Raw genomic sequence first — 26,905 nt, forward strand, 5'->3', positions numbered from 1 at the left:
GTGGTGTGCGTTTCACGGGTCTTTTCCAAGATTTGGCGCACGGTGAATATCTGGTCGGTTGTTGATTTTCCAGGTCTGAAGCCACACTGATAAGGTCCAATCAGTTTGTTGACGGTGGGCTTTAATCTTTCACACAATACGCTCGATAGAACCTTATATGCGATGTTGAGGAGGCTAATCCCACGGTAGTTGGCGCAGATTGTGGGGTCTCCTTTTTTATGGATTGGATTAATAACATAACATTTAAATTTCTAGTCTATGATTACAGCACACCCCACTGAACCATTCGGGAGTAGAATTTTTGCATGATTCTATCATGAAAGCCTTTATGCCTAATTTCTCAGGCTCTAATTTAAAAATTTGTTGAAAAATTATGACATGTTTTACACAAGCAGTCATAAGGGCTTCCGATGGAGCAACGAGATTACCGAAATCTGTAAGTGATTGATAGTTTTTGTGAAAAATGAACAGTTTACTAGGAGCAGTTAAAACTTCATCTGTCTTCCTTAATTCCTCGCAACATTTTTCACATTTTAACCTTGGAATGATTTTGTACAAAATATCTAATTGATACCAGCTCTAAACTAATATCTGACTGGTTACAAAATGAGTCTTTCAAAAAGTAATTTTCATGCAATTGGTCGTTAAAATCGAAATCATATAGCAGGCTGTTATCTTCTTCCTCATTTACAAGCAACTTCGGTTCATTGTTAGAAGCGCTGGCAATTACCTGATCCATTGAAACCTGCGTCTCTTCACAGTTGCTAAATTAATTATTTTTTATAAGTAGCATAAGAATAATTAAATAAATTTATGTGGTTCTTTGTTGAGTTGAATAGCAGATCGATAACAATTGTCTGAGTACAATGATCCACTATTCATGCAGTCAAAAATTTTGTCAATTTTTGAAATAAATTCAGCCGTTGATAAAGCTACCGCTTGTGGACTTTGCTTGAAACCCGATGTATCGCAAATAGTTTTAATAGCAGCTTCAACTGTTTTGTTAAACACTTGCGTTGCAAATTTAACTCGCATTTTTTCAAATGAGTTTGGAAATATGTGTTGTCTAGTCAACATTGAGCACATCTTGGTATTGCAGTTTTCCTCTCGTTCCCACAACTCTTGTATGACTTTAAAACTTACAATACCATCGGGCATTTTTAGGACACACATCAGCAATCCATTCCGTAACCACCCTTCAAAATTTAAATAAGGCTTTTCTGTACTAACCCCAAAATTAGAAAAGCATTTTCGATTAGACGATCCCTGATCGCAAACTAGTGCATTTATATTTATTCCAAAGCTACTTATCATTCTCAGAAATTCTTTAATAATTCCACATATTTGAGGTTAATCCGTTCTCAGAAACAAAATAATTTAAAATTGAACTCCAATTAGAGAACATTGATTTCAGCATAAAAACGCATACCTGCTTACCAATTTTATTTGTTCTCTCGAAGCCTGTACATTCAAATCCGTCAATCAAATCCAGTTTTGAATTATATCTTAATTCCGTTCGAATTGCCATTTCGTCCATCAAAAGTACCAAGTGATTTTAATTTTTTTCTTTTAATTCTAAACACATATTCTTGATGGAATCGAAAGCGACATTTTTGATACCAGGTTGAAGGAATTTTATTGGAGCCCACCGATTTAAAGTGCTTATGTGTTGCAAATTTAAATTTAATTATTCCTTAGAAAGGAATAAGTTGACTGTGAAATATAAAATATATTTTGTGCCAAATATTTCACATCATCAGAATATTCTTTTGGCCTCGTGCTTACCAGCAGCTTGCAAAATGTTTTGGACTCAGAAAGAATTTTTTAAAGAGTCAATTGAGTTTTGCAACATCCTTAAATTTGCCTTTCTAGATTTCAAAACAGGGAGTTTCTTAGTTCTCAGCTTTGCTTTGATTTTTCTAAATTTCTTTAATAAATCGCTGTATTTTTTTCTATAAAAATTAGATATATTTGTATTTTTTTCACAGTTATTGCACATAACATCATCCCAGTGGGGTGGCTTCGAGGGAATATCTGGTTCCACAAGGTCTTTATCAGAAAATAAATGATCTTCATCCAAATTTAATGTTGGAATTGCATAATTTTTTAAAATTTTTTTCCCGATGAACGTGCTGCTGAAGTGATTATGACAAATATAAAGTTTTTTGTCATAATCTTCATTTGCAACATTGCATTTTTCCCGCCAAATTTTACCGAAAATAAGATCGGCAGCGCTAAATTTAAATAATTTTAAATTGGGCCAGTATCTTTTTGATTTTTGGCAACTGCGCACACAACATTTTATTCCCGACCTTGCACTATTTTTATTTGTCCTTGTAGTATTTTGAATTGCGGCCATACCGTTGCAATTTCAATGTAAATACAAAAACAATTAAAAATTTGGAGTATGTATGTAGAAATATTTTAATTATAGTCACTTTGTTTTAAAATTGTTCCGTTTATCTAGTATATAAAATTCTCGTGTCACGGTGTACGTTATTGAACTGCTCTGAAGACGCTCGACCGATTTTCGTGAATCTTTGCGTGCATATCGGCTAGGGTGGAGAATCGGACAACATCTATTTTTCATCCTCCTAAATGTTAAGGGAAATTGGAAAATTCCCAAAAAGTAACATTTTTTCATACAATTTTTTTTTCAATTTTTTTTGTTTTGTTTTTCAATATTTTTATTTGTCAAATATTTGAATCATTCAATTTCGGTCGCATGCTTTTTTTAATCCGGCTATTCAAAAGAAAAATTATTGAAAATTATTCAGTGATCATAAAGTGATCAATTACAAATTGAAATTTCTTACGAAGCCACGAAGAGGTCGCGCTAATAACGTATGGCAGCCCAAGACACATGAACGACTACTCCAAGGATGAGATGACATACATGTGGAATTATGGAACGCGGTCAATCAGCAAGCGATCGTCAAGATGTCACTTTATCTTGAATCAACATATGGTACATATATATGGTGCTGTTAGATGCTGGATGTATTCTGTTGAGTAGCAAAAAAAAGTTAGCCGCACGCACACATTCTTCTTTGGATGGTGGATGGTGGTTACACCAGATCAAAGTGATGAACTCATTTCTCTCATATCAATGTTGAGCATTGCAGTTTGGTGTAATCGATAAAATACGTTTGTAATTACGTCACCAAAGGAAGCAACATGGCGGTTATTGGTCTTGAACGATACGGTCGATACGTGAACTGCAATAAAGCGCTTTGTAGGATATTTACTTTTGCAATTCGTGAAGGTTTTCCGACTGTTGTGCGTCTCGCAGTTAATTTGGAGAATGGCCAAAGAGTGTATTTCAACCCTGAGAATACAGTACAGCCAGTGGAAACACAACACACACTCACACAGCAAAAAAATTAACATTGACGAGTTTTTTCTCAACTTTCGTCAGTGATCCGTTTGCGTGAACATTGCTCTATTCGGAAATACCTTGATAATATACCTGGAATGCATCGTCAATGAAATAGTTGCGCAGAAAGCAATTCCAACCAGTAGATTAACATCCAGGTGTGTTATCAACTAATGCATTAGGACAAATTTACACAATCCACCCGATAAACGACGATTGTTTCTACCTTCGGTTGCTATTGATTAATGTACGCGGTTCAACTTCATTTGAGTCATTGCGTACTGTGAATGGTACAGTGTGTGCAAATTTTGGAGAAGTAAGCCAGCAATTACAATTGCTGGAACATGTTAATCACTGGAATGAAAATGAAGTTCGCACACTTTTCGCTATAAACATTTAGACAAATCAGCCTTCAAATCCGCGTCTAAAAATTGGAAATGGATCAATTCCGGTGGTTCGATATCAATTCCATCTGTCGTTTATCAATTCACGAAAGATGAACTCATCACGAATGTTCGGACATTGGCCAAATTATTGTAACTATGATTCCTTAAGTGCACGCGCAATGTTAGCTGCCAAAAATACCGATGTTGTTCACTTAATCTAGAAGATTCTAAGTCAAATTCCGGGAGACTTGCGCTCATACAAATCGATCGATCCGTCTTGACAATGAAGACGACGCCGTGAATTATCCAGTGGAATTTCTAAACTCTTTGGAGAGGCTTGGTATGCCACCGCATCATTTGCGTCTCAAGGTTGGATCGGTCGTTATTATGTTCCGCAATCTGCGCTATCAAATACAAGGGGGCAGAATGCTTGATTCTACGAATTCCTTTGAGTTCTAACGATTTGCCATTTCAGTTCCAACGCATTCCATTTCCAGTGAAAATTGCATTTGAGATGAGAATCAATAGGACACAAGGATAGTCGCTAGAAGTGTGTGGCATAAATTTGGAAATGCTATGTTTTTCACAAGGCCGGACATACGTGGCGTGCTCACGAGTTGGAAAATCATCTTCTCTGTACATTTACGCACCGAAACAGAAACAAAAAAATATTGTTTATCAAGCTTCGTTACATTGAAAAAAATTGGAAAAATCGAAAATAAATGATTTTCAACACAACATAAATTCAGCTTTCTTTTCATTTCAAAACACATAATTTCAGGCAGGACAACGGCTGCCGGGTCAGCTAGTTTGTATATAAAAAACACAAAAGAAATACACATATATATTGATTAGCTTTTTTTAAAAAAAATGTCACTCAGTTCAGCGCGTTGTGTTGTGCGTGGCGTGACGATCAGGAATAATATGAATAAAATGAAAATGATGGACGCAAAGCTTTACCGCCCACAATTTTTTTGTAATCCACAGTTGGCATCCACTATTTGACATTTGGATAAGTGGCAGTCCTGACAAGTTATTCGCCCTCGAATAACTAACCCCATTTCTTCATATTTTCTGCAACTGTAATGGCCTTGTTAGGTCCTTCATGAACTCCTATTTTCTCTACTTCATATCTTCCGTGTGGTAATTGTGCGACTATTTGGTATGGTCTGAGATATTTCGGCCTCAATCTCATGCCAACCCCGAACTGTGTTCTTTTAATTGCGACTACTTCGTTAATTCTGTATCTAAAATTCCCCGTTCTATTCTTGTTGAATGTTCTAAGGTTTTCTTCCTGAATTCCCTTTATGTTTTCTTTTGCATCCTGTCTTACTAAGTCGCGCTGAGTATTTAACTCTTCAACCTCTATTCCGTCTAATATAGTTTGTAATTCTGAACTATCTGATGTGCGCATATTTAGACCAGTAAGTATTTTGAAGGGTGCTATCCCCGTACTACGCGGAGAGGTTTTATTCATAATTTGTTAAACTTTTGGCACTTGTCGGTACCACTGGCTTGAAGTGCTCTGACACATTTTTGAGAGCATTGGAATAACTATACGATGCGCTCGCTCCACCTGACCGTTGCCACGAGGAACTCCCGTTGCAATCAGCAAGTGTTGTATGCCTTCCTTATTGCAATAATCTTTGAAAGCATATGCCGTAAAGGAACCCCCCTTTCTGTAACAATCCGCCTCGGATTTTCAAAAATCGAGGCCTGTTTCTCCAATCTATCTACTACCTCTTCCACCCCAGTTAATTTCGTCGGGTACAACCACACAAACTTTGAAAAACCATCAATTAATACTAAAATGTAGTTATATTGTTTCCTGGTTTCAGTCAATGGACCCACGTGGTCTATATGGTACGTTCCTAACGGTTCTTGAGACTTGTCGATTGGGGTCAACAAACCTTCCTTTTTCCCCCTCTTGGCATCTGCTATAATACATTCAATACAAGCTATGACTATTTTCTGCACCTTTTCATTTGCGTTTGGTATATAATAATTCTTACTTAAAAACTCTTTCGTTTTCTTAACCGCAAAATGTCCTTACCTGTGTGCTAACTTAATAATCTTCTCTTCCATGCCCGCGGGTACAACCAACAACTCTTTAATGGGATCGTAATATACTATCTCATTTCTTATGAAAAACTTCTCATAGGGTCCATTCTCTAACGCTTTCCTTACTGCTCTAATCCAATCGTCTTGCAATTGAGCTTCCTTCAATCTAAACTTTAAGGAGTCCTCTATTAGTAAACAATATACGCGACTTAATGCGTCTACATGTCTCATCCGCGTTCCTGACCTATGCTCGACAACGTAATCGTAATTTTTTTCACCGTCATCGTGAAAGCGTTGCAATCGCTCACTGTCTTAAAATGGATATCCAGATAAACTCGCCACTTTTTTAAAGCCTTCATTACCGCCAGTACCTCAAGTTCGAATGCGCTATACTTTTCTTCAGCTGCTGTAGTCTTACGACTCATGAATGCTTTAGGGTGCAACAACTGGTCTTCTGCGTCCTTTTGGAGCAGTACTGCTCCGTAACCGTATTTCGATGCATCCGCGTGTAGCTCCGTTTCCGCACCGTGGTTGTAAATCTGTAATGCTGGAGCTTTAACCAATGCGGCTTTTAATTCTGCAAAGGCTACTAGCTGGTCGTCACCCAGCCTGAACTTCTCATCCTTCCTTAATAAGTCCGACAACGGTTTGGCTACCCTTGCGTAATCCCGAATGAACCTTCTGAAAAATGATGCTAACCCCAAAAATCTTTGTAACTCCTTTATGTTCCTGGGAATCGGAAAGTTTCTCACCGCTTCCGTCTTTTCATTTGACGGTAAAATCCTTCCTTGCTCGATTATGAATCCCAAAAAATTTATTTGTCTCTTCAGAATTTGACATTTTCCCAATTTATACGTAGTCCCCACTCACTTGCTCTATTTAACACCCTCTCTAACTGTTGACGACCGTTAGACATTTCTTTTGTAGGAATGACTTTATCGTCCATATATATCACCACCGTAACGTCTCGAATCATATCTTGAAAAATTGCCCCAATAAATCTGCAAAACACTGCTGGAGAATTGGTGATACCGATGGGACGAAACGGAATTCATATTGTCCATTGGTTGTTACAAAGGCGGTGTACTTCCTGGAGTCCGGTTCAACTGGTACGTGATAAAACCCGTTCTTTAGATCTAAAGTGGTGAATATTTGCCTGTAGTCTATCCAGTGCCTCGTCTATAAGTATCATAGGAAAGTTGTCCCTTAGTATTTTCTCGTTTATTTTACGAAAATCGCAACAAAATCTTTTCGATCCATTCTTTTTTGTGGTTAATACCACTGGTGACGCATACTCGGACGTGCTATTTTGTATAATTCCATCTTTAAGTATTTCCCCGACTTGATTCTCTATGTACTTTTGATCTGCATACGATACCCGACGATGCCGTTGATATACCGGTTTATCGTCTGTCAAATTAACTTCATCTTAACTGGCACACTCGTTGGTTTCTGAGGCTGATACTTGTTTATCACCGTTTTGACGAATGCCGTGTCAAATTTTTCTAAATGTGATAAGTCTACTCTGTCCGACTTATCCTCTTTTTGTACCTCTATCCCACACAAAACTTTGAATTCTCTTACATCATTAAGGCCTTTGCCAGGACATACCGTGTCCTCCTTACCCAGTCCTTCCGGATGACCCTTATCTTCACACACTTGCCCGCCAGAAACCTTCTCACTCACTGAGATATTAGTTTTAACGCTTCCTTGACCACATATATTTTTAACCGCCAACTCATTGGCAACCGTGTCAACCGACATTTCTCCGCCCCTATTGGATTTTCTAAATACCACTCCGCCTTTGCTAAACACCAAATCCACTTCTTTGAGTATGTTGTTTCCCAGGATTGCCGCGTAATGGGATATCTTGCACTCTTACTACCTCGAACTTGACTTTCATTGTCACACCTTCTATAGAGATCTCCGCTATAAAGTTACCCATTGGTTGTAATCTCGCCCCTTCCTATCCCATACAACCGTTGTTTCTCTTTCCTGAGAGCAATTCCTCCTAGCTTCCTAAACGTATCGTACCTCAATATATTCGTGAAGCATCCAGTATCTATCAATGCGCTAAACGTGATCCCGTTTATCACCGCGTTCGCGAAAATATACTCGCCTTTCCCATCACCTTTCTCACCACCTACTGTGTTAATACGTTCATTTTTCGCCACACTAACTGGTTGTGAGACATTGCAATTGTGAGCATAATGGCCCTTTCCCTTGCACTTAAAACAAATTTCGTTGTTCGCTTCCCCGCGTGAGCAATCTCTATCTAAATGACCTTCCTGATTACAACGGTAGCATCTCCTTTTAACCTGATCTTCAGTACCTTTACTTGTGTTTGACAACTGGGAGAAAGCTCTACGACTTGCGACGGATGTACCTTTAATTCTTTAATATACACGGATTTGCTCCTTCATTTCCTTCACACTATGCGTTTGATATAATATACGTTTATTCTCTCGACTATCCGGTACACCCTCCACGAAATGCTCTATTATACTCTTTTCATCGAGTGATATTGTCTTACCATTTTCGATGATAGAGTACAAGTATTCCTGCAAACTTTCTTTAGGTTGCTTACGCCTATTCCTCAACGTACGATGTACCTCTGCGGCACTCAATTTTTCTCCGAACTCCTCCACCAACGCAATTTTCAAACTATTCCAATTTCTGATCCCTACAGTTCCTCGAACAAATAGCTTGGCTGCTCCCTTCAGCAACTGCTTTCCATATACGAACTTCTGTAAATCGTTCCACCCTACTGTTTCCGCAACTTCGTTGAACTCATCAACCCAGTGACACACGTTATACGTACCGTCTCCATAAAAACTGGATATGCTATCCTCGACATCACGCAACGTAAACAGCACCCTACCTACACTTCTATCCTCTGCAGTGTATAAGAAATTTGCTGATTTGTTATCGCTTCCTCCCTCATCCACTTAATCCCCAAAAACCATATGTTGTAACAATCTCAACTGTAGGTCTTTTTTCCTCCCAACTGTACTTAAATTCAGCTCACTAAATTTTTCCCTCAACATGTCCACGTCCATACCCTTTATTGTAGCTGCGTCCATCTTACAAAACTATGAATTCCAATACTCTTATATATATAGTTGAATCGTTTGACAAAAGTGTGGTATATTAAAATTTACTTTACTCAAAACATTGTTACTTATTACATCTATGCATTTGAAATTCTGTTGTACATATGTGATAAATACTAATTGGTGTTAGTGTAGAACCATTGTTTCAACTTAAATAGTACAGTTGTTGTTATACGCATTCTTATAAGTAAATATATTAGTGTCTACATACGTATATGTGTACGTGTGACTACGACTATTATACGAGTAACCGAAAAACTTATCTTCATTGTTCTCCTTCGCTGTTCTACCTCGAGCCTTTTCTCCACCGTTGACCGCTATTATGCTTTCGTATTTGCTTTCCCGCGGCTCACTCTCTGCCTCGCTGTATGTCTCTGCCCACGTTGACTGCTAATGCGCTTGGTGTTCTAACACGCTCTCTTTTTATTGGTGCACACTGTATACTGACGCCGCTATTCTGCTTGCTTGCTGCTTTGCTGACCGTTGTAGTTGCCGTTATATTCTGGCGTACCAACGGTATCAATTCACGCTACCTCGGACTGCAGGTACAGTTCCTCGAAACTTTAGGAAGCCGTAACCCACACGTGTACCTTTGTGTCTTGCTGCACGTATGCTCGTTGGTTTTATAAACAATCACTTTATTATTCTTTTTATCACTCCAGCTAGGTGCAGCATAGATGTTCCAATATTTTTGCAATGACTTAGACTATCATGCAAAAAACCGCAAGTATCGTACTATTTGTCGAGCTTCCCTCAGACCGCTTTTTCCACTTCACGTACGCTCTAACGTTTCACTTTTTTAAACCGCACGTCTTTTTTCTGACACAATTCAATCTTTAGCTTGAAAAATATATTTTGTCACTTTTCCCGGGGTAATCGGACTAGGGCATCCCGGACGAGCCCCCAAATGTAGGAATATTTTAATTATAGTCACTTTGTTTTAAAATTGTTCCGTTTATTTGTATATAAAAAACACAAAAGAAATACATATATTGATTAGCTTTTTTTAAAAAAAATGTCACTCAGTTCAGCGCGTTGTGTTGTGCGTGGCGTGACGATCAGGAATAATATGACTAAATTGAAAATGATGGACGCTAAGCTTTACCGCCCACAATTTTTTCGTAATCCACAGTTGGCTGCTACTATTTGACATTTGGATAAGTGGTTGCCACTTATTCGTTCATTTTGATAAACTATGGAATACGATCTCAATTCTAATCCCACATGTATACAAATAAGTTTATTTGAAACAAGCCACGTAAAAAGGGAGCATACATCCATTCACGTAGAAGATCAATCGCATATTAACATATGCACACATGCTCTAACCAGAGCTTATTCAAAAACATAAGTCAATTCAATGCTAAAATTCTTTTGATATATACATACACTGCAAAGCGTCATTGCTTCTGCATTTTTGTTTTTACTCGTAAATACAAAAACAGACTTGATCGCAAATACAAACCATTGCTTCTTTCAAAAGGCCAACAACAAAAAACACGACATATTACGAATAGGCAAAAAGAATTTACGAATAGGCGCGACGTTCCAAAAGTTCAACTTCATGCATATTTTCGCAAATTAAAGAATATGAAATTTAACATAATTCCGTTGTTCAAGTTCTGCTAACCAAATTCCCCCTGTTGCTTACCGCCCGCACCCGAAACTGAAATTTTGTCATTTGCCATGATGCGCATTCTATATTACTTCATATTCTCTAGTAGCACTTAGTCGTTGTAGATCTTTGGACCAGGAATAATGGGATGCCCAACTTATTCCAGTGTGAGAGCGCCTCAAAATTAGCGTTTTTTATAACATTTTCCATTATGGCCAGATCGAACAAAATAACAATTTTTGGGCATTTATTAACCCAATACCCAACATTTAGTACGAATATAAATTACTAAACAGTGGTTATTTATTATATGGAGAAACTATTTAAATCTTTTTAAAGAATATTATAACAACTGACCTCTGTCCTTTCAATACCCAATAATAGGATTTGAGGTTGTTAGCTCTCAATCATTAAAAGTTTTTAATAATTTTCAATTGAAAATAATACTATGATGTTTCAAATTACAAAACATTTCATCAAATACCTTTAAATTTCACAAATTTATTTAATTTTCATTGTTTTGCATTTTTGATAAGAGGTCTTGAACGATGCAACAAATCCCTCCGTTTATATATTTTTTGGTAAGATTTCAATCTGGCCATCGCGTTTCCAATTGCTAAACGTCAAAACCTCCCCAATCCAGTCAACTGTCAAAGTTTAGGTGGTTTTGACGTTTAGCAATTGTTCTCTCACTTCCAGTGAGAGAGGAGTTGGGCATCCCATTATTCCTGCTTTGGACAGTGTTCGAATTGAAGAACTAGACTGTTCAAAGTTGACAGTTAAAACCCCATGTAACATTGAAGCTTTAGAAGAAATGATTCGATTAAAAAGTAATAATTCGTAAAGTCGTCAATAGAACTTGGTCGCAAATAATATAACAATTAGTCAATGAAGGGTGAGGAGTAGATATTAAATGCTGCCTAATTATCGATTTACTTAACCCATACTACATGCCATAGTCCATATTTTAACAAATTTGGGGTTTCTCACATCAAACTAAAAAACTAAAAATAAATATAGTTTAAAAAAACTAAAAAACACGCTTTTAAGACATATCAAATTAAAAAGTGAAAAATAATTCTTTGTATAAGTTAAAAAGGTTTTTGTTTTATTAAGAAACTTTTATTACTGATGCTAATAGTTTCACGTTTACATTCCATCTGCCCTAACTAAGCTAAAGCCCAAGCATATATTACCAAAGGTAAAATATCGTTGTTGCTATGAGATCTTATTCTTCAGATGTTCTTGCTGTGAGCAGCTTTATCATTGCAATTACAACTTCTGAAGGTACCGTAACACTTCAGTGTTTTACGCATCACCTTCCGAATGTCACCCATCAAAGAGTTATGCTGTTGCTGTGCGCTTTTATTGGTGATAATAATGATAAGAGTGATGATATGCAAATGACCGTATAAGCATTTCAACATGAAGACCCCAGCAGGAATGTGCGTAGCATTGAAAGCAATTTACGTTATGTTAGCTTCATCTTATATTAATTGTTTTCTTAACTAAGGTTAACTATTCCCCTTTTAAGTCTCGAAAGGTCCTCGATTCGACGGAGAATTTTTTACATTGGAGCTTTGTTGAGCATATGTTGAAGAGGTGACAAACGGTTAAGTTGCTTAATTGCTTGGTTTAAGCTTTACAAAACTTTTAGCTTATTTTTGCTAAATACAATTAATGGTTAATGTAATATGAGTGTTACAAATTCAAATTAAAATAAACAATAATTAAATTTTTACTTAAGACTATCGTGATAATTTAAAAAATTAGTAAGCGGTTTATTTACTTAAAAAATTTTCTAATAATTCAGCGTTGCTCATTTTTAGTTTTATATCTTTAGAATTGCGTTTTTTGTGCAAGATACAGTCTAGATATTTATGTTTAACGAATATTACTTTTATGTATTTTCCTACCATTAATTAGAACTGAGGTACCAAGATCTTTTTCAACTATATTTTCAGTAAACACTTTATCGAATTTATTTCCAAGCCTTTTGTTTCGGCGTATGAAAACCTTTTCTCCACAGACATATGTTTTAGCAGTTTTCCCTTGATTGTTTCTTTGCAGAGTTTTCTCTTGAGTTCAGATAATTTTTCTTTTATGAATCTTCATTTTTCTTCCTCACAGTTGTGAGAGATGTCGGTTGGTCTAGCATCGATAACAGAATGAAAACTGCAATTGTATTTGTGCGTTGATAAAATAAGTAGGTCAATAATATCATCTATTTTTTGCTGCTCTTTTATACAGCGTGCAATTTCCAACAGCGTGGAGTGGAACCTTTCTACTTGGCCATTACTTTCGCTGTGAAGAGTAGGAATGAAAAACTGGTCTATAGAAAACATATCTCTGAGCATAACTTGAATTGCGTTAGATTGAAAAGCTCTTTCGTTATCAGAGACAATGACTTTAGTGTTATTAAACACTAATAGGAACACTAATAGGAAATTTGGAAAATTTATCAATACACGTTAAAAACAATTGCCTGCCAGTTATAAGAATATCTATGTGGAGAATTTCACCTGGGCGGTCTGGGATTGGTGTTTTACCAATTCCAGGATCAGGAGGTTTTCTTTGGTATTTATTCTCCAAACATATTTTGCAATTTGCTATTGTTGATTTCAATAATTTTTTTATATTTGGAAAATAGTATTCACGAGAAATCTGGCGAAAGTTTTCGTGTAAGCCACGATGAGCTCGATTGTGCTCCATCGATATCACTTCCATTTGGTCATCATTATTAATTAAGTCAATTAATAGAAGCTGACAGTGAATAAACTTAACGCCAGGAAAACCTGATATTATTTTATTTTGTATCTGTGCTAGAGTGTGGAGATCGCAATAAATTCCGTTGGTGACGTTAGGGTTGACATGACTTTTTAGGCATTCTATAAGATTCTTAAGAGTATCGAAAGTGATTGTGTGACGTATCAGTTTTTTAAAAAGAATTTTTGTATTTTTAATAAAGGAATTAGACTTAGAAATCATTAATTGGTTTCTGAATTGGTTAATAGGACAATTGACGGTTTTGATAATGTTAGTTAAGGATTCTTCACTATGCACAGTTTCATTTAAGGGGACTTCACTTAAATTGTTGCAGAATTGTCTAGAAAAGGCATTTTTTGTCTTTTCCCGGTTTAAAATGAAAACTTGGCGCAAACTCTTCAATGAACGCTTGCCATCTTTTCATTTTTGCATTTGGGTTTTTTCAGACATTGCGAATATGAGCGGCTGATGATCGGTAAAAATGTTTATATTCTTCACTCCATACAAATAATGACGAAGCTTTTTTAATGCCCATACAATTGCAAGTAGTTCTCGTTCGTTTGTATCATAATTTTGTTCGGTAGCTGAGAGTGTTCGTGAAATCATGGTAATTGGACGACCTTTTTGGGACAAAACTGCACCCAAAGCAGTAGAAGAGGCATCTGTTGTAAGCTCGAAAGGTTGATTATAATTTGGGTATTGAAGTAAAACATCATCTGAAGCTAATATTTGTTTTATTCGTTCAAAAGCTTGAAGGGCTTGAGGGCTAAAGTCAATTTTCACATTTTTTGAACATCGTGAACCTACTTGTCCGTTTTCTCCGCGAAGGTAAGCTGTCAAAGGCTTGACTATGGCAGCATAGGCTTTAATAAAACGCCTATAATATCCTGATAGTCCCAGAAATGAGCGCAATGCTCGAAGAGTTTTCGGAGGTTCGTAATTAACAATATCACGAATTTTATCTGGACAAGTTCTAATGCCCGCGTTAGAAACAAGAAACCCTAGAAACTCCACTTGAGTTTTAAAAAACTTCGATTTTTTAGGTGAGACTCTCATTCCTGCGTTTTCAAGAGTTTGAAGTATGTGGTTGATGTGCTTTAAATGTGATTGTTCATCTGAAGAATATATAATTATATCGTCGACATAAACGTGACAATATTTCTCTATGACTCCGCGTAAAACATCGTCAATAGCCCTTTGAAAAATACTGGGTGCATTTCTTAACCCAAAGGGTAATCTACAGAATTCATATTTTCCGTTATTTATACTAAACGCTGTTTTTTGCCTGTATTTTTCACACATAATGATTTGGTGAAATCCGGACTTAAGATCATTAAGTTTCCGAAAATCGATCACCATTCGCAGTTTTGGCTTTCCAACTTCATCAAATCCCTTTTTAGATACTACGTGGGCAGGAGAATTGTAAGGCGAACAAGATGGCCTTATTATTCCATCTTTAAGAAGTATTTTTATTTCTGTATTAATAAACGGGGTTACAGACATGGGATATAGATAAGTCTTGCTGTATATCGGTTCATCTGTATTTGTGCGAATTCTCCCCTTAACGGTTGTGTTGTAAGGCAAGGCACTGTCTGGGTCAGCAAATGCATTAATATTTTTATTGATTATTTGCCGAAATTGTCCTTGGAGTTTGAGTGGAACTGAATTTTCTTCTATTGTTATTAAGTTTACTTGCTCACATGCAAAACAGTGTAATTTTTCTTTACCATTTCTGTAAAGTAAATACCCTTCAACAGTATCAATTTTAGCATCAATATGTTTTAAAAAGTCATAACCTATAATACCGTCAAATGTACTTAAACTTGAAAGCAGAAATAACGTTGAGGTATTGCCAAACACATTACATTTTTTACACATAACATTTTTATACTCTCGCAACAAAGTTGCTAAGGAAAGTATTATAGTTTTGTTCACATAACGGTTGTTTGTAAATCCTAAAACTAAAAGAGTCAGATATAGGGTTATATATACCAAAGTGATCAGGGCGACGAGTAGAGTCGAAATCCGGATGTCTGTCTGTCCGTCCGTCCGTGCAAGCTGTAACTTGAGTAAAAATTGAGATATCATGATGAAACTTGGTACACGTATTCCTTGGCTCCATAAGAAGGTTAAGTTCGAAGATGGGCAAAATCGGCCCACTGCCACGCCCACAAAATGGCGGAAACCGAAAACCTATAATGTGTCATAACTAAGCCATGAATAAAGATATTAAAGTGAAATTTGGCACAAAGGATCGCATCAGGGAGGGACATATTTGGAAGTAATTTTTTTGGAAAAATGGGCGTGGCCCCGCCCCCTACTAAGTTTTTTGTGCATATCTCGGAAACTATTATAGCTATGTCAACCAAACTCTACTGAGTCGTTTTCTTCAGGTATTTCCATATACAGTTCAAAAATGGAAGAAATCGGATAATAACCACGCCCACCTCCCATACAAAGGTTATGTTCAAAATCACTAAAAGTGCGTTAACCGACTAACAAAAAACGTCAGAAACACTAAATTTTACGGAAGAAGTGGCAAAAGGAAGCTGCACCCAGGCTTTTTTTAAAAATTGAAAATGGGCGTGGCGCCGCCCACTTATGGACCAAGAACCATATCTCAGGAGCTACTAGACCGATTTCAATGAAATTCGGTATATAATGTTTTCTTAACACCCTGATGACATGTACGTACTTGTACGAAATATGGCTGAAATCGGTTCACAACCACGCCTTCTTCCAATATAAAGCTATTTTGAATTCCATCTGATGCCTTCTTTGTATAATACGAGTATAAACATTAGGAACCAATGATGATAGCGGAATAAAACTTTACAAAAATATGGTATTTGAAAAATATGTAAATGACGTATTATGAAATCTCGATTATCACTTTACCATGCGAGAGTATAAAATGTTCGGTGACACCCGAACTTAGCCCTTCCTTACTTGTTTATTTATTAGATTTTTACCGTGTATGGATTTCAAATTAAAAGGTTTTCCCAAACATTTAATTCCCTGAAGAAATGGAAAGTATTTTATATAATTTTTTGATGTGCCTGTATCAATTATAATGCGAAGCTCCCGGCCTTTTTCGTGATAAACGGTAGGAGCGATTTTAGTTTAAATAGTTTATTTCGTCCCCATATTCCGCTGCAGCATCGTCATTATAATTATGGTGGTCAATGCCCGAGTAGTTGTAATAATATTCATCTTCAAAATTGGTATCCTGACTGAAATTTTCCTCAACATTTTGAAAAGATTCTAATTCTTCTAGCATAAAATTTACCTTTTGCAGTTTGTGAAAGGGTGCACGATTAGAATGGAAGTGTTCGCGATTTCGTTTATAGGTTGATTGCATATTCTGATTGGGATGCTGTAGTTTTGGAATGTACTTGGGTGTAGGTTGAGTCTGCTGAGTGGATAGTTTCGGAACACTATTAGGCTGTCGGTAGTAACTTGTATTGCTATCGAATTCCATTGGGGTTGGTTTATTAGAATTTAAATTGAAGCTAATACCTGCATTCGGCCTATTATTGTAATCTATTTGTTTAAATTGAGACGTTACCGGTTTATTGAATTTATAAGTATTTCCAACAGCAAATGCTTCTGCAAAATTATGTCTTCTATGATTCGTTTGCAGCTCCTGAGCCACTGCAAGAGCAGTTGGAAGGTCTTTGGGTCTGGAGGAAAAAAGGATATCGCACAATGGACGTCTAAGTCCTGATATGAAGACGCGTAAGGCGTTTTCTCTAGCGTGCTCATTTAAAGTGGCAATAATATCTTTATTCTCGCTATACGCCATGATTTGTTTATTTATGATAAGGCATAGTTTTTTGTCCACCTTATTATAATAATTAGTAATAGAAAGATTATCTTGTCTAAGGATACTTAGCTCGTTCTCCAAAACATAAAGAGGCCTTTTATCGGCATATTCCTGATCTAGTCTAGCTAAAATTGCTTTGAAATTAAGCACTGTATTAAAAGACGCGAGTGTAGTATTTGCGGAACCAATAATTTTGTTTCGGAAAATACCCAAAGCGATGTAATATTTTTCCGAACCCTCCGAGTAGTAATTAATGGCGAATTCAGCTGCGGTTCGCCAAGCGGGGTAAGAAACAGAATCTCCACTAAATTCAGGCAAAGATTTTATTAGATCTAAACTTGCGTTGTTTTCTGCTGCTAATGGATTAATTGAAACGGGTAAATGTTCCTCAACGCCACGTGGTTGCAACTGATTAATTGCCCAGGTCAAGTTACTTAACTGCGCAAAAAACTCTCGTTTTAGATTTTCATTGGCTTTTTTAACAATTTCTTCTATTTGCTCTCTATTCAAAGACATTTTATTTGTTTATACTTTTTTTCAAAAGGCTTGGTTAAGAAAATTTGGTAAGTTTCGTTTAAAGTTGTTGAAATTATTTAAGATCTTGTTTTTTGAATATACCTTTCATAAAAGTATTTTTACTAATCTTTATTTAATAATTAATACAAACTTTTTAGTAGTTTTATGATTTTCACTAAATTGATTCAAATTTAATTTAGAATTTCTCATTTCTTTTGCAGGTCCTTGGTACTTCAGAATTCCTATGTTCTTTTTGCAAGTCCTTGGCCTTCGAGTTGGGCGCCAGTTAAAAATGTTTTTGTTTTATTAAGAAACTTGTATTACTGATGCTAATAGTTTCACGTTTACATTCCATCTGCCCTAACTAAGCTAAAGCCCAAGCATATATTCCGCTGCTTTTCCATATTGGTGCAGCAACAACTTACTTGTTGCTCTCTTTACCAAAGGTAAAATATCGTTGTTGCTATGAGATCTTATTCTTCAGATGTTCTTGCTGTGAGCAGCTTTATCATTGCAATTACAACTTCTGAAGGTATCACCTTGCGAATTTGATGGGTGACCATCAAAGAGTTATGCTGTTGCTGTGCGCTCTTATTGGTGATAATAATGACAAGAGTGATGATATGCAAATGACCGTATAAGCATTCCAGCATGAAGACCCCAGCAGGAATGTGCGTAGCATTGAAAGCAATTTACGTTATGTTAGCTTCATCTTATGTTAATTGTTTTCTTAACTAAGGTTAACTTATAAACTAACAATAATAATGATGGAAAAATTCCTGCATTATTGTGAGAAAATCGTGGGATACTTGGTGACATATTTTTCATATATCGAGCATTCCACGCTTTTCTCACAATAATGCAGGAATTTTTCCATCATTATTATTGTTAGTTTATACAAAGAATTATTTTTCACTTTTTAATTTGATATGTTTTAACCCCTTGTTGTCTGACGGTACTCTCCAGTACCACTTCGAATTTTTCTGTTTTAAACAAAATCGCTGAGCTTCTTGCTGTAACTTAAAGTACAAAATAAAGCACATATATAACAGTACTTTCTGCAATATTCGTGAATTTTTCGCTCTCTATGCTCATTTCAAGTTAGTGTTTTCCATAGTGCGGTCGTTAAAAAAAGTGTTGTATTATTTTACTTGTATTTTGCAAAATTCTTAAAATTTCTCCAGGAAATAAAGAGAAACTTAAAGTTGTGTTAATTTGGCATTTATTATTGAAGACGCAAAGGAGTTTAACTTTTTTGTTTACCAGTGATATTTGATTTTCTGAAGGAGACTTGTAAGTACCGTCGGGCTCTGTTGGCCCTTGTTTTTTACACACAACACTGATTTCCTTATATACAGGTTTATACAAATAATATCGGGTGATTTTTTAAGAGCTTGATAACTTTTTTTTAAAAAAAAACGCATAAAATTTGCAAAATCTCATCGGTTCTTTATTTGAAACGTTAGATTGGTTCATGACATTAACTTTTTGAAGATAATTTCATTTAAATGTTGACCGCGGCTGCGTCTTAGGTGGTCCATTCGGAAAGTCCAATTTTGGGCAACTTTTTCGAGCATTTCGGCCGGAATAGCCCGAATTTCTTCGGAAATGTTGTCTTCCAAAGCTGGAATAGTTGCTGGCTTATTTCTGTAGACTTTAGACTTGACGTAGCCCCACAAAAAATAGTCTAAAGGCGTTAAATCGCATGATCTTGGTGGCCAACTTACGGGTCCATTTCTTGAGATGAATTGTTCTCCGAAGTTTTCCCTCAAAATGGCCATAGAATCGCGAGCTGTGTGGCATGTAGCGCCATCTTGTTGAAACCACATGTCAACCAAGTTCAGTTCTTCCATTTTTGGCAACAAAAAGTTTGTTAGCATCGAACGATAGCGATCGCCATTCACCGTAACGTTGCGTCCAACAGCATCTTTGAAAAATACGGTGCAATGATTCCACCAGCGTACAAACCACACCAAACAGTGCATTTTTCGGGATGCATGGGCAGTTCTTGAACGGCTTCTGGTTGCTCTTCACCCCAAATGCGGCAATTTTGCTTATTTACGTAGCCATTCAACCAGAAATGAGCCTCATCGCTGAACAAAATTTGTCGATAAAAAAGCGGATTTTCTGCCAACTTTTCTAGGGCCCATTCACTGAAAATTCGACGTTGTGGCAGATCGTTCGGCTTCAGTTCTTGCACGAGCTGTATTTTATACGGTTTTACACCAAGATCTTTGCGTAAAATCTTCCATGTGGTCGAATAACACAAACCCAATTGCTGCGAACGGCGACGAATCGACATTTCACGGTCTTCAGCCACACTCTCAGAAACAGACGCAATATTCTCTTCTGTACGCACTGTACGCATTCGTGTGGTTGGTTTAATGTCCAATAAAGTAAACTGAGTGCGAAACTTGGTCACAATCGCATTAATTGTTTGCTCACTTGGTCGATTATGTAGACCATAAATCGGACGTAAAGCGCGAAACACATTTCGAACCGAACACTGATTTTGGTAATAAAATTCAATGATTTGCAAGCGTTGCTCGTTAGTAAGTCTATTCATGATGAAATGTCAAAGCATACTGAGCATCTTTCTCTTTGACACCATGTCTGAAATCCCACGTGATCTGTCAAATACTAATGCATGAAAATCCTAACCTCAAAAAAATCACCCGATATAATATAATGGCTGGAGTTCACGGCAGATTTTTGACAGAAAATCAAATTGCTTCCATTTTGGAAGAAATTCCAAAATTGATATTGCACAAGATACGGATATTGAGAGTGAGGATGAAGATGAAGAGGTGATGACTTCACCGAACGATGAAGATCAGTTTTTGATTGAAGTTCTAAATCAAATTCAGGAAGAAGAAAATGAAGAGACAAATATTTTGCCGGAAAGTATCCGAAGCACAGTTTTTGAAGAACCGTTGCGAAAATGGAAAAAAGTTGAGAAACCCACCGTGGTTTCACAATTTGACTCAGTAGAGGGACCAGTAACTGGTTTTATTGAAGATATGGAAACGCCAACACAATTTTTCGTATCTTATATGAAAGCCATTATGGAAGGAATCATATTTCATTCAAATTATGCGGTACAAAAAAATAAAACTTTGAATCTACAAAAAAGTGAACTATTGGCATTTATCGGCATAAACTTTTGTATGGGCTACCATCAGCTGCCAAGTTATCGTCATTATTGGACTATCAGTGAAGATCTGGCAGTCTCCGTAGTATCAAAATCCATGTCCCGAAACAGATTTGATTTGATTTTACTTTTTTTGCATGTAAATGATAATTCTAAAATTCTGGAAAACAATAAGGATCGGCTATTCAAAACTCACCGTATGGTTGAAGCTCTAAATCAACGTTTTCAGCAGGTATACCATGGAACGAAGGAGCTATCAGTTGACGAATCCATGATTCTTTTCAAGGGTAGAAGTGCCATAAAACAATATTGCGCTATGAGAGGATATGAGGAGGATGGAGTCATGTGTAGAAGTTCACGCAAGTGAGGAAAGTTCTCTGATCGCCATTCACGTGGGAGTGGCCAGAAACGATTCTTTTACACATGGCTCAAGCAGCTCACTACTTCCGGTCTTTGACCAAGTATCCTCTGGGTAGCCTAAGAACATCCGTTCAAAGGCGAGCTAAAGTGAGAAGGCGAAACATTCCCTACAAGGGTTGTGCGCTGGGTTTGGGACCCGCCACGTAAAAAACACCCCCAGTGAAGAGCTACAACCAGCCTCGGATGAGAGACCCCCCTTTTGATGACGACCATGGCAAACGAAATAAGGACTACGAATTGAGGGCATGCACCTGGAATGTCCGGTCCCTTAATTGGGAAGGTGCCGCTGCCCAGCTGGTTGATGTCCTCGTAAAGACAAAGGCTGACATCACCGCCGTCCAAGAAATGCGATGGACGGGACAAGGACAGAGACGAGTAGGTCCTTGTGACATTTACTACAGTGGCCATATAAAGGAGCGCAAGTTTGGTGTAGGATTCGTGGTGGGAGAGAGACTCCGTCGCCGAGTACTATCATTCACTGCGGTGAATGAACGTCTAGCCACAATCCGCATCAAAGCGAGGTTCTTCAACATATCGCTGATTTGCGCCCACGCCCCGACGGAAGAGAAGGACGATGTGACCAAAGATGCCTTCTATGAGCGCTTGGAGCGCGCTTATGAGAGCTGCCCCCGCCACGATGTCAAAATCGTGCTTGGCGACTTTAACGCCAGGGTGGGCAAAGAAGGTATATTTGGCACTACGGTCGGTAAATTCAGCCTCCACGCCGAAACATCCCCAAATGGGTTGAGGCTGATTGACTTCGCCGGGGCCCGAAATATGGTTATCTGTAGTACTAGATTCCAGCATAAGAAGATTCATCAAGCTACCTGGCTGTCTCCGGATCGAAAAACTACCAACCAGATCGATCATGTTGTGATAGACGGAAGACACGTCTCCAGTGTTTTAGATGTGCGTGCGCTCCGAGGTCCTAACATCGACTCGGACCACTATCTTGTTGCAGCTAAGATTCGCACCCGCCTCTGTGCAGCAAAAAACGCGCGCCACCAAACACAAGGAAGGTTCGACGTCGAGAAGCTGCAATCACAACAGACAGCCGAACGATTTTCTACTCGGCTTGCACTCCTGCTCTCTGAGAGCACTCGTCAACAACTCGGTATAAGGGAACTGTGGGACGGCATTTCAAACTCCTTAGTACAGCTGCAACCGAAACCATTGGTTTTCGGAAAGTGCAAAAGAACAGCTGGTACGACGAGGAGTGCCGTGTCGCAGCGGAGAGAAAACAGGCTGCCTACCTCGCAACGTTACGATCGACCACTACACGTGCGGGATGGGATAGATACCGAGAGTTGAAGAGGGAAGCGAGACGCATTTGTAGACAGAAGAAGAAAGAGGCTGAAATGCGTGAGTACGAAGAGCTTGATAAGCTGGCCGACAGGGGTAATGCTCGAAAATTCTACGAAAAAATGCGGCGGCTTACGGAAGGTTTCAAGACCGGAGCGTATTCCTGTAGAACCCCCAAAGGTGATCTAGTCACTGATGCCCAGAGCATACTTAAATTATGGAGGGAACACTTCTCCAGCCTGCTGAATGGCAGTGAACGCACAACACCAGGAGAAGGAGAACCCGATTCCCCAATCGATGACGATGGAGCAGACGTTCCATTACCCGACCATGAAGAAGTTCGAATAGCAATTGCCCGCCTGAAGAACAACAAAGCGGCAGGGGCCGACGGATTGCCGGCCGAGCTATTCAAACACGGCGGCGAAGAACTGATAAGGAGCATGCATCAGCTTCTTTGTAAAATATGGTCGGACGAAAGCATGCCCAACGATTGGAATTTAAGTGTGCTATGCCCAATCCATAAAAAAGGAGACCCCACAATCTGCGCCAACTACCGTGGGATTAGCCTCCTCAACATCGCATATAAGGTTCTATCGAGCGTATTGTGTGAAAGATTAAAGCCCACCGTCAACAAACTGATTGGACCTTATCAGTGTGGCTTCAGACCTGGCAAATCAACAACCGACCAGATATTCACCATGCGCCAAATCTTGGAAAAGACCCGTGAAAGGAGAATCGACACACACCACCTCTTCGTCGATTTCCAAGCTGCTTTCGACAGCACGAAAAGGAGCTGCCTTTATGCCGCGATGTCTGAATTTGGTATCCCCGCAAAATTAATACGGCTGTGTAAACTGACGTTGAGTAACACCAAAAGCTCCGTCAGGATCGGGAAGGACCTCTCCGAGCCGTTCGATACCAAACGAGGTTTCAGACAAGGCGATTCCCTATCGTGCGACTTTTTCAACCTGCTTTTGGAGAAAATAGTTCGAGCCGCAGAACTAAATAGAGAAGGTACCATCTTCTATAAGAGTGTACAGCTGTTGGCGTATGCCGATGATATTGATATCATCGGCCTCAACACCCGCGCCGTTAGTTCTGCTTTCTCCAGGCTGGACAAGGAAGCACAGAAAATGGGTCTGGCAGTGAACGAGGGCAAGACGAAGTATCTCCTGTCATCAAACAAACAGTCGTCGCATTCGCGACTTGGCACTCACGTCACTGTTGACAGTCATAACTTTGAAGTCGTAGATAATTTCGTCTATCTTGGAACCAGCGTAAACACCACCAACAATGTCAGCCTAGAAATCCAACGCAGGATAACTCTTGCCAACAGGTGCTACTTCGGACTGAGTAGGCAATTGAGAAGCAAAGTCCTCTCTCGACAAACAAAAACCAAACTCTATAAGTCGCTCATAATTCCCGTCCTGCTGTATGGTGCAGAGTCTTGGACGATGTCAACAACGGATGAGTCGACGTTGCGAGTTTTCGAGAGAAAAGTTCTGCGAAAGATTTATGGTCCTTTGCGCGTTAGCCACGGCGAATACCGCATTCGATGGAACGATGAGCTGTACGAGATATACGACGACATCGACATAGTTCAGCGAATTAAAAGACAGCGGCTACGCTGGCTAGGTCATGTTGTCCGGATGGACGAAAACACTCCAGCTCTGAAAATATTCGACGCAGTACCCGCCGGGGGAAGCAGAGGAAGAGGAAGACCTCCACTCCGTTGGAAGGACCAAGTGGAGAAGGACCTGGCTTCGCTTGGAATATCCAATTGGCGCCACGTAGCGAGAAGAAGAAACGACTGGCGCGCTGTTGTTAACTCGGCTATAATCGCTTAAGCGGTTTCTACGCCAATTAAGAAGAAGAAGCTATGAGACCAATTAAGCGTGGTTATAAATTATGGTGCTTTGCGGATCAACAGGGTCATATCAAAAAGCTCTCTGCATACCAAGGAAAGGATGAAGCTGTCGAAGAAAAATACGAAGGATATGGTCTCGGGGAGAGAGTAGTTTTATCTCTCACAGAAGAGGAATAGGGCAAGAACAAGTACGTGTTCTTTGATAATTATTTTACGTCAGTTAGGCTACTCGAATTTCTCCAATTGCGGAAAGTGTTTGCATGCGGAACAGTTAGAGGAAATCGGAAAGGACTTCCTTCAAACATGAAATCGGACAAGAAAATGAAAAGAGGAGAATTCGATTTACGAACAACTATGAACGGTGTAACTTTCTTCAAATGGATCGATAAAAAGCCGATACTATTGGCATCCAATTTCCATGGCACTGAAAAAACGAGTGTCCAGAGAAGAGATCGTAAAGGCCAAGCAATACAAGTCCAGTGCCCAACTGTGATTAAAGATTATAACTCTTTTATGGGTGGAGTGGACCATGCAGATCAGCTGCGTTGTGCCTACGGTATAGGCAGGCGATCGAAAAAATGGTGGCATAGATTGTTTTGGGGGCTTTTGGTAATAACTTTCGTTAATTCCTACATTGTATACGGTCAAATCCATGATAAGATTACTCTACTAAAATATAGGCGGTCAGTTGCACAAGGCTTAATGACGCAAAAGGATGTTGGTGCCAACAAACGCAGGTTGAGTCTTGCACTAACACACGCTAGCAAAAAACCTCGTGGTAAAAGTGAGTTAGTACCGAAAGATGTCCGATTAGGTAACTTGGGGATACATTGGCCAACATTTGGTGAAAGTCGAGGAAGATGTGAAATGTGCAGTTTAAAAAAAATTCAGTCAAAGCCGCATTCGAAATGTCAACACTGCGGAATATTTTTGTGCTGCAATGAAAAAAAGAACTGTTTCTCCGAGTATCATAGCATTAATGTATGAAAAATATGAGCTCCTCAAGCCCGACGGTACTTCTAAGTACCATATCCTTTTTTTATACTAAGATGTCCTTTACATTTTTTTATGGCTTATATTATGACTACGAATGGAAATATGTGAAAACTTATTAGATAATTGTCTTTATTCTTGGTTTGGTCAACAAGGGGTTAAAAGCGTGTTTTTTAGTTTTTTTAAACTATATTTGCGTACTTACATGGTAATATTATATATCAAGCTGGCAATTGTCCTTGGAGTAGTAGTTGTACTCCTAAGTATTCTTTATTCTGGTTCTAACTGCGTTGGGCGCCAATTATTTCTCCAGTCCTACGGCTGTTGTCCAGGAAATAAATATTATTTCTCCAGTCCTACGGGCTGTTGTCCAGGAAATAAACTTTAAACTTCCACTTTCACAATTTAATAATTTTTATTAAGCAATTTATTTCTACAGCCCTACGGGCTGTTGTCCAGAAAAGAAACTTTAAACTTTAACTTTTACAATTTAATAGTCTTTAGTAAGCACTATGTGCTCTTCTTAAAGTCTGGCTTAAGACTAAAACTTAAAAATATCAGCCCTGTCTGATTCCCTATGCTTGACACAATTTCGGCAGTTCTGCTGTTACTGCACCTGATACTATTGTTGTTGTCTAGCTGCACCTGCTCTTGTTGTTGTCGTTTAGACAACAGGTGAATCGCTGCTACAGCGCTGATATTGGAGTAGCGAAGAATTTGCCAGTTGATGAGAAAATGCTGACGCGGACTATTCCCACGCTTACTGGCTGGTGTAGAGTAGCTCTAAGAACGCTACGGTGGGCAGACTGATATGTTAACTTACATCTAACAGCACCATATATACTAGGGTTGAGCGATTTTATTAATTTGTTATACCTGTAGAAAGTTGCTGTTTTAGGTAAATATTAATCACTAGAATAATCAGTAATCCATGCTATGTTTAGAGGAGCCCCACCACACTTTAATTCCACACTCCAAAACTTCCCAATTTGCATATGTTATGCTAATTTTCCCAGGCCAACAATATCCAAATAACGGTAGATTTAAGTAAGCAACTGACTGCGATCTGTCAATTCTGTACAGTCTTAAGCTAGAAGTCGAATAAAGTTGTTTGATTTATAAAGTAAAAAGCCTAAGTTGATACATATATTTTTTAGTCGCGCGCTTACAGCAGTTCACTTGTTCGCCGTTCATTTAATTGTTACATCAAATTTTACTGCTGGAATCGGAATATTTACTGTAAGTAGTATTTTTCATGTATATTTGATGCTTGTCGCTTAGCTTATAACTGTAATTAGTACTTATTACTTTTCTTGATTGTAGAAATATGTCTGAAGTTAAAACACGACAAACGACGAGGTGTACTGTCAATGGTTTGCCGTTTACCTGTTTATCACTTACCTACGTATAATGATCTGATGAAATGTTACCTGTTTATAAAACATGAATTTAAGGCCGATAAAACAACAAAACAGCTTTTCTATCTTAAAAGGCGTTGGTATTATTTCGTCGA

General features: G+C 38.2%; 1 long non-coding RNA gene across 1 annotated transcript in view; it reads right to left on the reverse strand.

Annotated features, from left to right (window-relative positions):
* Positions 1-19,622, reverse strand: part of LOC126765830 (uncharacterized) — an 84,302-nt gene extending 64,680 nt beyond the window's left edge. Inside the window, exon 1 of the long non-coding RNA XR_007668624.1 lies at positions 19,322-19,622. This is a non-coding gene — a long non-coding RNA (uncharacterized LOC126765830). The remainder of the gene's footprint in view (positions 1-19,321) is intronic.
* Positions 19,623-26,905: the final 7,283 nt, after the last annotated feature.

Source organism: Bactrocera neohumeralis, unplaced genomic scaffold (genome assembly GCF_024586455.1).
Source record: "Bactrocera neohumeralis isolate Rockhampton unplaced genomic scaffold, APGP_CSIRO_Bneo_wtdbg2-racon-allhic-juicebox.fasta_v2 cluster11, whole genome shotgun sequence".
Lineage (NCBI taxonomy): Eukaryota > Metazoa > Arthropoda > Insecta > Diptera > Tephritidae > Bactrocera > Bactrocera neohumeralis.